The 12,500-nt window shown below is 62.0% G+C and overlaps 1 non-coding gene across 1 annotated transcript; it reads left to right on the top strand.

Annotated features, from left to right (window-relative positions):
- The first annotated feature begins 10,328 nt into the window (after window positions 1-10,328).
- LOC142006046 (5S ribosomal RNA) lies at window positions 10,329-10,447 on the top strand. The gene has a single exon (XR_012643194.1). It is a non-coding gene; the product is annotated as a 5S ribosomal RNA (ribosomal RNA).
- The last annotated feature ends 2,053 nt before the right edge of the window (window positions 10,448-12,500 follow it).

Here is a 12,500-nt window from a genome sequence, read left to right as displayed (position 1 = left end):
TGCCGGACTTAGAAATTTTTTCTCTGCCGCCTGGGACCGGGGTTGACCTGTTGTCCCTGCCGGACTTAGAAATTTTTTCTCTGCCGCCTGGGACCGGGGTTGACCTGTTGTCCCTGCCGGACTTAGAAAATTTTTCTCTCCCGCCTGGGACCGGGGTTGACCTGTTGTCCCTGCCGGACTTAGAAATTTTTTCTCTCCCGCCTGGGACCGGGGTTGACCTGTTGTCCCTGCCGGACTTAGAAAATTTTTCTCTCCCGCCTGGGACCGGGGTTGACCTGTTGTCCCTGCCGGACTTAGAAAATTTTTCTCTGCCGCCTGGGACCGGGGTTGACCTGTTGTCCCTGCCGGACTTAGAAATTTTTTCTCTCCAGCCTGGGACCGGGGTTGACCTGTTGTCCCTGCCGGACTTAGAAATTTTTTCTCTGCCGCCTGGGACCGGGGTTGACCTGTTGTCCCTGCCGGACTTAGAAATTTTTTCTCTGCCGCCTGGGACCGGGGTTGACCTGTTGTCCCTGCCGGACTTAGAAATTTTTTCTCTCCCGCCTGGGACCGGGGTTGACCTGTTGTCCCTGCCGGACTTAGAAAATTTTTCTCTGCCGCCTGGGACCGGGGTTGACCTGTTGTCCCTGCCGGACTTAGAAAATTTTTCTCTCCCGCCTGGGACCGGGGTTGACCTGTTGTCCCTGCCGGACTTAGAAAATTTTTCTCTCCCGCCTGGGACCGGGGTTGACCTGTTGTCCCTGCCGGACTTAGAAATTTTTTCTCTGCCGCCTGGGACCGGGGTTGACCTGTTGTCCCTGCCGGACTTGGAAAATTTTTCTCTCCCGCCTGGGACCGGGGTTGACCTGTTGTCCCTGCCGGACTTAGAAATTTTTTCTCTCCAGCCTGGGACCGGGGTTGACCTGTTGTCCCTGCCGGACTTAGAAATTTTTTCTCTCCAGCCTGGGACCGGGGTTGACCTGTTGTCCCTGCCGGACTTAGAAATTTTTTCTCTCCAGCCTGGGACCGGGGTTGACCTGTTGTCCCTGCCGGACTTAGAAATTTTTTCTCTCCCGCCCGGTACCGGGGTTGACCTGTTGTCCCTGCCGGACTTAGAAAATTTTTCTCTCCCGCTCGGAACCGGGGTTGACCTGTTGTCCCTGCCGGACTTAGAAAATTTTTCTCTCCCGCCTGGGACCGGGGTTGACCTGTTGTCCCTGCCGGACTTGGAGCCCCAGGAGGGGATCGGCCACCAGGTCAACCTCCGCTGAAAGCGGCCACGGTTTACCTGGTGCCCGGGGAGCGAATCGGACACCAGGTCAACCTCAGCTGAAGCGGCCGGGGTTGACCTGCTGTCCCTGCCGGACTTAGAAATTTTTTCTCTCCAGCCTGGGACCGGGGTTGACCTGTTGTCCCTGCCGGACTTAGAAAATTTTTCTCTGCCGCCTGGGACCGGGGTTGACCTGTTGTCCCTGCCGGACTTAGAAATTTTTTCTCTCCCGCCTGGGACCGGGGTTGACCTGTTGTCCCTGCCGGACTTAGAAATTTTTTCTCTGCCGCCTGGGACCGGGGTTGACCTGTTGTCCCTGCCGGACTTAGAAAATTTTTCTCTCCCGCCCGGGACCGGGGTTGACCTGTTGTCCCTGCCGGACTTAGAAATTTTTTCTCTGCCGCCTGGGACCGGGGTTGACCTGTTGTCCCTGCCGGACTTAGAAATTTTTTCTCTGCCGCCTGGGACCGGGGTTGACCTGTTGTCCCTGCCGGACTTAGAAAATTTTTCTCTGCCGCCTGGGACCGGGGTTGACCTGTTGTCCCTGCCGGACTTAGAAAATTTTTCTCTCCCGCTCGGAACCGGGGTTGACCTGTTGTCCCTGCCGGACTTAGAAAATTTTTCTCTCCCGCCTGGGACCGGGGTTGACCTGTTGTCCCTGCCGGACTTGGAGCCCCAGGAGGGGATCGGCCACCAGGTCAACCTCCGCTGAAAGCGGCCACGGTTTACCTGGTGCCCGGGGAGCGAATCGGACACCAGGTCAACCTCAGCTGAAGCGGCCGGGGTTGACCTGCTGTCCCTGCCGGACTTAGAAAATTTTTCTCTCCAGCCTGGGACCGGGGTTGACCTGTTGTCCCTGCCGGACTTTGAAATTTTTTCTCTCCCCGCCTGGGACCGGGGTTGACCTGCTGTCCCTGCCGGACTTGGAGCCCGAGGAGGGAATCGGCCACCAGGTCAACCTCCGCTGAAAGCGCCCACGGTTTACCTGGTGCCCGGGGAGCGAATCGGACACCAGGTCAACCTCTGCTAAAGCGCCCGAGGTTGACCTGGTGCCCGGGGAGCGAATCTGACACCAGGTCAACCTCTGCTAAAGCGCCAGAGGTTGACCTGGTGCCCGGGGAGCGAATCGGACACCAGGTCAACCTCTGCTAAAGCGGCCGGGGTTGACCTGCTGTCCCTGCCGGACTTGGAGCCCGAGGAGGGGATCGGCCACCAGGTCAACCTCCGCTGAAAGCGGCCACGGTTTACCTGGTGCCCGGGGAGCGAATCGGACACCAGGTCAACCTCTGCTAAAGCGGCCGGGGTTCACCTGCTGTCCCTGCCGGACTTGGAGCCCGAGGAGGGGATCGGCCACCAGGTCAACCTCCGCTGAAAGCGGCCACGGTTTACCTGGTGCCCGGGGAGCGAATCGGACACCAGGTCAACCTCTGCTAAGGCGCCCGAGGTTGACCTGGTGCCCGGGGAGCGAATCGGACACCAGGTCAACCTCTGCTACGGCGGCCGGGGTTGACCTGCTGTCCCTGCCGGACTTAGAAAATTTTTCTCTCCCCGCCCGGAACCGGGGTTGACCTGTTGTCCCTGCCGGACTTGGAGCCCGAGGAGGGGATCGGCCACCAGGTCAACCTCCGCTGAAAGCGGCCACGGTTTACCTGGTGCCCGGGGAGCGAATCGGACACCAGGTCAACCTCTGCTAAAGCGGCCGGGGTTGACCTGCTGTCCCTGCCGGACTTGGAGCCCGAGGAGGGGATCGGCCACCAGGTCAACCTCCGCTGAAAGCGGCCACGGTTTACCTGGTGCCCGGGGAGCGAATCGGACACCAGGTCAACCTCTGCTAAAGCGGCCGGGGTTCACCTGCTGTCCCTGCCGGACTTGGAGCCCGAGGAGGGGATCGGCCACCAGGTCAACCTCCGCTGAAAGCGGCCACGGTTTACCTGGTGCCCGGGGAGCGAATCGGACACCAGGTCAACCTCTGCTAAAGCGGCCGGGGTTGACCTGCTGTCCCTGCCGGACTTGGAGCCCGAGGAGGGGATCGGCCACCAGGTCAACCTCCGCTGAAAGCGGCCACGGTTTACCTGGTGCCCGGGGAGCGAATCGGACACCAGGTCAACCTCTGCTAAAGCGGCCGGGGTTGACCTGCTGTCCCTGCCGGACTTGGAGCCCGAGGAGGGGATCGGCCACCAGGTCAACCTCCGCTGAAAGCGGCCACGGTTTACCTGGTGCCCGGGGAGCGAATCGGACACCAGGTCAACCTCTGCTAAAGCGACCGAGGTTGACCTGGTGCCCGGGGAGCGAATCTGACACCAGGTCAACCTCTGCTAAAGCGCCAGAGGTTGACCTGGTGCCCGGGGAGCGAATCGGACACCAGGTCAACCTCTGCTAAAGCGGCCGGGGTTGACCTGCTGTCCCTGCCGGACTTAGAAAATTTTTCTCTCCAGCCTGGGACCGGGGTTGACCTGTTGTCCCTGCCGGACTTAGAAATTTTTTCTCTCCCGCCTGGGACCGGGGTTGACCTGTTGTCCCTGCCGGACTTAGAAAATTTTTCTCTGCCGCCTGGGACCGGGGTTGACCTGTTGTCCCTGCCGGACTTGGAGCCCCAGGAGGGGATCGGCCACCAGGTCAACCTCCGCTGAAAGCGGCCACGGTTTACCTGGTGCCCGGGGAGCGAATCGGACACCAGGTCAACCTCTGCTAAAGCGACCGAGGTTGACCTGGTGCCCGGGGAGCGAATCTGACACCAGGTCAACCTCTGCTAAAGCGCCAGAGGTTGACCTGGTGCCCGGGGAGCGAATCGGACACCAGGTCAACCTCTGCTAAAGCGGCCGGGGTTGACCTGCTGTCCCTGCCGGACTTAGAAAATTTTTCTCTCCAGCCTGGGACCGGGGTTGACCTGTTGTCCCTGCCGGACTTAGAAAATTTTTCTCTCCCGCCTGGGACCGGGGTTGACCTGTTGTCCCTGCCGGACTTGGAGCCCGAGGAGGGGATCGGCCACCAGGTAAACCTCCGCTGAAAGCGGCCACGGTTTACCTGGTGCCCGGGGAGCGAATCGGACACCAGGTCAACCTCAGCTGAAGCGGCCGGGGTTGACCTGCTGTCCCTGCCGGACTTGGAAAATTTTTCTCTCCAGCCTGGGACCGGGGTTGACCTGTTGTCCCTGCCGGACTTAGAAATTTTTTCTCTCCCCGCCTGGGACCGGGGTTGACCTGCTGTCCCTGCCGGACTTGGAGCCCGAGGAGGGAATCGGCCACCAGGTCAACCTCCGCTGAAAGCGGCCACGGTTTACCTGGTGCCCGGGGAGCGAATCGGACACCAGGTCAACCTCTGCTAAAGCGACCGAGGTTGACCTGGTGCCCGGGGAGCGAATCTGACACCAGGTCAACCTCTGCTAAAGCGCCAGAGGTTGACCTGGTGCCCGGGGAGCGAATCGGACACCAGGTCAACCTCTGCTAAAGCGGCCGGGGTTGACCTGCTGTCCCTGCCGGACTTAGAAAATTTTTCTCTCCAGCCTGGGACCGGGGTTGACCTGCTGTCCCTGCCGGACTTAGAAAATTTTTCTCTGCCGCCTGGGACCGGGGTTGACCTGTTCTCCCTGCCGGACTTAGAAAATTTTTCTCTCCAGCCTGGGACCGGGGTTGACCTGTTGTCCCTGCCGGACTTAGAAATTTTATCTCTGCCGCCTGGGACCGGGGTTGACCTGTTGTCCCTGCCGGACTTAGAAATTTTTTCTCTCCCGCCCGGTACCGGGGTTGACCTGTTGTCCCTGCCGGACTTAGAAATTTTTTCTCTGCCGCCTGGGACCGGGGTTGACCTGTTGTCCCTGCCGGACTTAGAAAATTTTTCTCTCCCGCCTGGGACCGGGGTTGACCTGTTGTCCCTGCCGGACTTAGAAATTTTTTCTCTGCCGCCTGGGACCGGGGTTGACCTGTTGTCCCTGCCGGACTTAGAAATTTTTTCTCCCCAGCCTGGGACCGGGGTTGACCTGTTGTCCCTGCCGGACTTAGAAAATTTTTCTCTCCAGCCCGGGACCGGGGTTGACCTGTTGTCCCTGCCGGACTTAGAAATTTTTTCTCTCCCGCCTGGGACCGGGGTTGACCTGTTGTCCCTGCCGGACTTAGAAATTTTTTCTCTCCCGCCTGGGACCGGGGTTGACCTGTTGTCCCTGCCGGACTTAGAAATTTTTTCTCTGCCGCCTGGGACCGGGGTTGACCTGTTGTCCCTGCCGGACTTAGAAAATTTTTCTCTGCCGCCTGGGACCGGGGTTGACCTGTTGTCCCTGCCGGACTTAGAAAATTTTTCTCTCCCGCCTGGGACCGGGGTTGACCTGTTGTCCCTGCCGGACTTAGAAAATTTTTCTCTCCCGCCTGGGACCGGGGTTGACCTGTTGTCCCTGCCGGACTTAGAAATTTTTTCTCTGCCGCCTGGGACCGGGGTTGACCTGTTGTCCCTGCCGGACTTAGAAATTTTTTCTCTGCCGCCTGGGACCGGGGTTGACCTGTTGTCCCTGCCGGACTTAGAAATTTTTTCTCTGCCGCCTGGGACCGGGGTTGACCTGTTGTCCCTGCCGGACTTAGAAATTTTTTCTCTCCAGCCTGGGACCGGGGTTGACCTGTTGTCCCTGCCGGACTTAGAAATTTTTTCTCTCCCGCCCGGTACCGGGGTTGACCTGTTGTCCCTGCCGGACTTAGAAATTTTTTCTCTGCCGCCTGGGACCGGGGTTGACCTGTTGTCCCTGCCGGACTTAGAAAATTTTTCTCTCCCGCCTGGGACCGGGGTTGACCTGTTGTCCCTGCCGGACTTAGAAATTTTTTCTCTGCCGCCTGGGACCGGGGTTGACCTGTTGTCCCTGCCGGACTTAGAAAATTTTTCTCTCCCGCCTGGGACCGGGGTTGACCTGTTGTCCCTGCCGGACTTAGAAATTTTTTCTCTGCCGCCTGGGACCGGGGTTGACCTGTTGTCCCTGCCGGACTTAGAAATTTTTTCTCTCCAGCCTGGGACCGGGGTTGACCTGTTGTCCCTGCCGGACTTAGAAATTTTTTCTCTCCCGCCCGGTACCGGGGTTGACCTGTTGTCCCTGCCGGACTTAGAAATTTTTTCTCTGCCGCCTGGGACCGGGGTTGACCTGTTGTCCCTGCCGGACTTAGAAAATTTTTCTCTCCCGCTCGGAACCGGGGTTGACCTGTTGTCCCTGCCGGACTTAGAAAATTTTTCTCTCCCGCCTGGGACCGGGGTTGACCTGTTGTCCCTGCCGGACTTGGAGCCCGAGGAGGGGATCGGCCACCAGGTAAACCTCCGCTGAAAGCGGCCACGGTTTACCTGGTGCCCGGGGAGCGAATCGGACACCAGGTCAACCTCAGCTGAAGCGGCCGGGGTTGACCTGCTGTCCCTGCCGGACTTGGAAAATTTTTCTCTCCAGCCTGGGACCGGGGTTGACCTGTTGTCCCTGCCGGACTTAGAAATTTTTTCTCTCCCCGCCTGGGACCGGGGTTGACCTGTTGTCCCTGCCGGACTTAGAAATTTTTTCTCTCCCCGCCTGGGACCGGGGTTGACCTGTTGTCCCTGCCGGACTTGGAGCCCCAGGAGGGGATCGGCCACCAGGTCAACCTCCGCTGAAAGCGGCCACGGTTTACCTGGTGCCCGGGGAGCGAATCGGACACCAGGTCAACCTCTGCTAAAGCGACCGAGGTTGACCTGGTGCCCGGGGAGCGAATCTGACACCAGGTCAACCTCTGCTAAAGCGCCAGAGGTTGACCTGGTGCCCGGGGAGCGAATCGGACACCAGGTCAACCTCTGCTAAAGCGGCCGGGGTTGACCTGCTGTCCCTGCCGGACTTAGAAAATTTTTCTCTCCAGCCTGGGACCGGGGTTGACCTGTTGTCCCTGCCGGACTTAGAAATTTTTTCTCTCCCGCCTGGGACCGGGGTTGACCTGTTGTCCCTGCCGGACTTAGAAAATTTTTCTCTGCCGCCTGGGACCGGGGTTGACCTGTTGTCCCTGCCGGACTTGGAGCCCCAGGAGGGGATCGGCCACCAGGTCAACCTCCGCTGAAAGCGGCCACGGTTTACCTGGTGCCCGGGGAGCGAATCGGACACCAGGTCAACCTCAGCTGAAGCGGCCGGGGTTGACCTGCTGTCCCTGCCGGACTTGGAGCCCGAGGAGGGGATCGGCCACCAGGTCAACCTCCGCTGAAAGCGGCCACGGTTTACCTGGTGCCCGGGGAGCGAATCGGACACCAGGTCAACCTCTGCTAAAGCGGCCGGGGTTGACCTGCTGTCCGTGCCGGACTTGGAGCCCGAGGAGGGGATCGGCCACCAGGTCAACCTCCGCTGAAAGCGGCCACGGTTTACCTGGTGCCCGGGGACCGAATCGGACACCAGGTCAACCTCCGCTGAAGCGGCCGGGGTTGACCTGCTGTCCCTGCCGGACTTTGAAAATTTTTCTCTCCCCGCCCGGAACCGGGGTTGACCTGTTGTCCCTGCCGGACTTGGAAAATTTTTCTCTCCCGCTCGGAACCGGGGTTGACCTGTTGTCCCTGAAGGACTTAGAAATTTTTTCTCTCCCCGCCTGGGACCGGGGTTGACCTGCTGTCCCTGCCGGACTTGGAGCCCCAGGAGGGGATCGGCCACCAGGTCAACCTCCGCTGAAAGCGGCCACGGTTTACCTGGTGCCCGGGGACCGAATCGGACACCAGGTCAACCTCTGCTAAAGCGCCCGAGGTTGACCTGGTGCCCGGGGAGCGAATCGGACACCAGGTCAACCTCTGCTACGGCGGCCGGGGTTGACCTGCTGTCCCTGCCGGACTTAGAAAATTTTTCTCTCCCCGCCCGGAACCGGGGTTGACCTGTTGTCCCTGCCGGACTTGGAGCCCGAGGAGGGGATCGGCCACCAGGTCAACCTCCGCTGAAAGCGGCCACGGTTTACCTGGTGCCCGGGGAGCGAATCGGACACCAGGTCAACCTCTGCTAAAGCGGCCGGGGTTGACCTGCTGTCCCTGCCGGACTTGGAGCCCGAGGAGGGGATCGGCCACCAGGTCAACCTCCGCTGAAAGCGGCCACGGTTTACCTGGTGCCCGGGGAGCGAATCGGACACCAGGTCAACCTCTGCTAAAGCGGCCGGGGTTCACCTGCTGTCCCTGCCGGACTTGGAGCCCGAGGAGGGGATCGGCCACCAGGTCAACCTCCGCTGAAAGCGGCCACGGTTTACCTGGTGCCCGGGGAGCGAATCGGACACCAGGTCAACCTCTGCTAAGGCGCCCGAGGTTGACCTGGTGCCCGGGGAGCGAATCGGACACCAGGTCAACCTCTGCTACGGCGGCCGGGGTTGACCTGCTGTCCCTGCCGGACTTAGAAAATTTTTCTCTCCCCGCCCGGAACCGGGGTTGACCTGTTGTCCCTGCCGGACTTGGAGCCCGAGGAGGGGATCGGCCACCAGGTCAACCTCCGCTGAAAGCGGCCACGGTTTACCTGGTGCCCGGGGAGCGAATCGGACACCAGGTCAACCTCTGCTAAAGCGGCCGGGGTTGACCTGCTGTCCCTGCCGGACTTGGAGCCCGAGGAGGGGATCGGCCACCAGGTCAACCTCCGCTGAAAGCGGCCACGGTTTACCTGGTGCCCGGGGAGCGAATCGGACACCAGGTCAACCTCTGCTAAAGCGGCCGGGGTTCACCTGCTGTCCCTGCCGGACTTGGAGCCCGAGGAGGGGATCGGCCACCAGGTCAACCTCCGCTGAAAGCGGCCACGGTTTACCTGGTGCCCGGGGAGCGAATCGGACACCAGGTCAACCTCTGCTAAAGCGGCCGGGGTTGACCTGCTGTCCCTGCCGGACTTGGAGCCCGAGGAGGGGATCGGCCACCAGGTCAACCTCCGCTGAAAGCGGCCACGGTTTACCTGGTGCCCGGGGAGCGAATCGGACACCAGGTCAACCTCTGCTAAAGCGGCCGGGGTTGACCTGCTGTCCCTGCCGGACTTGGAGCCCGAGGAGGGGATCGGCCACCAGGTCAACCTCCGCTGAAAGCGGCCACGGTTTACCTGGTGCCCGGGGACCGAATCGGACACCAGGTCAACCTCCGCTGAAGCGGCCGGGGTTGACCTGCTGTCCCTGCCGGACTTAGAAAATTTTTCTCTCCCCGCCCGGAACCGGGGTTGACCTGTTGTCCCTGCCGGACTTAGAAAATTTTTCTCTCCCCGCCCGGAACCGGGGTTGACCTGTTGTCCCTGAAGGACTTAGAAATTTTTTCTCTCCCCGCCTGGGACCGGGGTTGACCTGCTGTCCCTGCCGGACTTGGAGCCCCAGGAGGGGATCGGCCACCAGGTCAACCTCCGCTGAAAGCGGCCACGGTTTACCTGGTGCCCGGGGACCGAATCGGACACCAGGTCAACCTCTGCTAAAGCGCCCGAGGTTGACCTGGTGCCCGGGGAGCGAATCTGACACCAGGTCAACCTCTGCTAAAGCGCCCGAGGTTGACCTGGTGCCCGGGGAGCGAATCGGACACCAGGTCAACCTCTGCTACGGCGGCCGGGGTTGACCTGCTGTCCCTGCCGGACTTAGAAAATTTTTCTCTCCCCGCCCGGAACCGGGGTTGACCTGTTGTCCCTGCCGGACTTGGAGCCCGAGGAGGGGATCGGCCACCAGGTCAACCTCCGCTGAAAGCGGCCACGGTTTACCTGGTGCCCGGGGAGCGAATCGGACACCAGGTCAACCTCCGCTAAAGCGCCCGAGGTTGACCTGGTGCCCGGGGAGCGAATCGGACACCAGGTCAACCTCTGCTACGGCGGCCGGGGTTGACCTGCTGTCCCTGCCGGACTTGGAAAATTTCTCTCCCCGCCTCGGACCGGGGTTGACCTGCTGTCCCTACCGGACTTAGAACATTTTTCTCTCCCCGCCCCGGCCCGGGGGTTAACCTCGGGGCGCACAGCTTCCCGGGTCTGACGTGCACGTCCTGTCACCTCCCGGGCCCGGCGTCCTCGTCCTCCCTTCCCCTTGGGCCGGCTCGGAGGAAGTTTTCCCTCGGCCCGGCCTCCGGGTTAATTGTTTGGGCCCGGCTGACTGAGGCCAGGCTGCTGACGCTAAAGCCCGGGGAGGCGGGGGCCTACGGCCATACCGGACCGAATGCCCCCGATCTCGTCCGATCTCGGAAGGTAAACCGTCCCGGGCCTGGCTAGTACCTGGATGGGTGACCGCCTGGGAATCCCAGGTGCCGTAGGCAGCTTTTGGCCCCAGCGGGGGTAGAGCGGGGCGTGTGTCTGCCGTGCGGGAGCAGGGAAGCCGTGAGGCCAAGGCGGCGCGACGGTCCTGGGGGGCGCTGAGGCCTTTCCCTCTGCCTGCCTGCGTGTCGGGGGCGGGGGGGCGGGCGAGGAAGCTAAGGCCCTCACCCGGTGCGGTGCGATGGCTTGGGTCGGGTCGGGGAGAGGGAAGAAAGCGTGTGTGGAGCGTTGGTGGGGCAGGTGTGTGTGTGGGAGTGCTGGGTTGGGCAGGCCGTTGAGGCGGTGGCGGTGGTGGTGTTTTTGGTGGGAGTGAGTTGGGGTCAGGTGGGTGTGGGGTCCCCCCCGGGGGGTGGATGGTCTGAGGGTTAAGGCTTGGAACGTGCGTCTTGGGGGACCGTGGGTGGAGGTTGTTGAGAGCGGGGAAGGCCCTGGGTCCCGGTTGTGGACTATTAAGCCCGGTGGAGGGGGACCGTGGGTGGAGGTTGTTGAGAGCGGGGAAGGCCCTGGGTCTCGGTTGTGGACTATTAAGCCCGGTGGAGGGGGACCGTGGGTGGAGGTTGTTGAGAGCGGGGAAGGCCCTGGGTCCCGGTTGTGGACTATTAAGCCCGGTGGAGGGGGACCGTGGGTGGAGGTTGTTGAGAGCGGGGAAGGCCCTGGGTCCCGGTTGTGGACTATTAAGCCCGGTGGAGGGGGACCGTGGGTGGAGGTTGTTGAGAGCGGGGAAGGCCCTGGGTCCCGGTTGTGGACTATTAAGCCCGGTGGAGGGGGACCGTGGGTGGAGGTTGTTGAGAGCGGGGAAGGCCCTGGGTCTCGGTTGTGGACTATTAAGCCCGGTGGAGGTGTTGCGTACGGTGGATGTAAGGGGGAGGGCGTATGAAGTGACCGAGGAGTGGGCAAGGAAACGGGGGGAAAAATTTGGAGGCGAAGGCGGCCGAAAAAGGGTGCGGTTGACCTGGTGCCCGGGGAGCGAATGGGCCACCAGGTCAACCCCCGCTGAAAGCAGCGGAGGTTGACCTGGTGCCCGGGGAGCGAATCGGCCACCAGGTCAACCCCCGCTGAAAGCAGCGGAGGTTGACCTGGTGCCCGGGGAGGGAATCGGCCACCAGGTCAACCCCCGCTGAAAGCACGGGAGGTTGACCTGGTGCCCGGGGAGGGAATCGGCCACCAGGTCAACCCCCGCTGAAAGCAGCGGAGGTTGACCTGGTGCCCGGGGAGGGAATCGGCCACCAGGTCAACCCCCGCTGAAAGCAGCGGAGGTTGACCTGGTGCCCGGGGAGCGAATGGGCCACCAGGTCAACCCCCGCTGAAAGCAGCGGAGGTTGACCTGGTGCCCGGGGAGCGAATCGGCCACCAGGTCAACCCCCGCTGAAAGCAGCGGAGGTTGACCTGGTGCCCGGGGAGCGAATCGGCCACCAGGTCAACCCCCGCTGAAAGTAGCGGAGGTTGACCTGGTGCCCGGGGAGGGAATCGGCCACCAGGTCAACCCCCGCTGAAAGCAGCGGAGGTTGACCTGGTGCCCGGGGAGCGAATCGGCCACCAGGTCAACCCCCGCTGAAAGCAGCGGAGGTTGACCTGGTGCCCGGGGAGCGAATCGGCCACCAGGTCAACCCCCGCTGAAAGCAGCGGAGGTTGACCTGGTGCCCGGGGACCGAATCGGCCACCAGGTCAACCCCCGCTGAAAGCAGCGGAGGTTGACCTGGTGCCCGGGGACCGAATCGGCCACCAGGTCAACCCCCGCTGAAAGAAGCGGAGGTTGACCTGGTGCCCGGGGAGGGAATCGGCCACCAGGTCAACCCCCGCTGAAAGCAGCTGAGGTTGACCTGGTGCCCGGGGAGGGAATCGGACACCAGGTCAACCCCCGCTTAAAGCAGCGGAGGTTGACCTGGTGCCCGGGGAGCGAATCGGACACCAGGTCAACCCCCGCTGAAAGCAGCGGAGGTTGACCTGGTGCCCGGGGAGGGAATCGGCCACCAGGTCAACCCCCGCTGAAAGCAGCGGAGGTTGACCTGGTGCCCGGGGAGGGAATCGGCCACCAGGTCAACCCCCGCTGAAAGC

Source organism: Carettochelys insculpta, unplaced genomic scaffold (assembly GCF_033958435.1).
Source record: "Carettochelys insculpta isolate YL-2023 unplaced genomic scaffold, ASM3395843v1 scaffold_0038, whole genome shotgun sequence".
Classification (NCBI taxonomy): domain Eukaryota; kingdom Metazoa; phylum Chordata; order Testudines; family Carettochelyidae; genus Carettochelys; species Carettochelys insculpta.
This window is presented reverse-complemented; position numbering and strand designations above follow the sequence as displayed.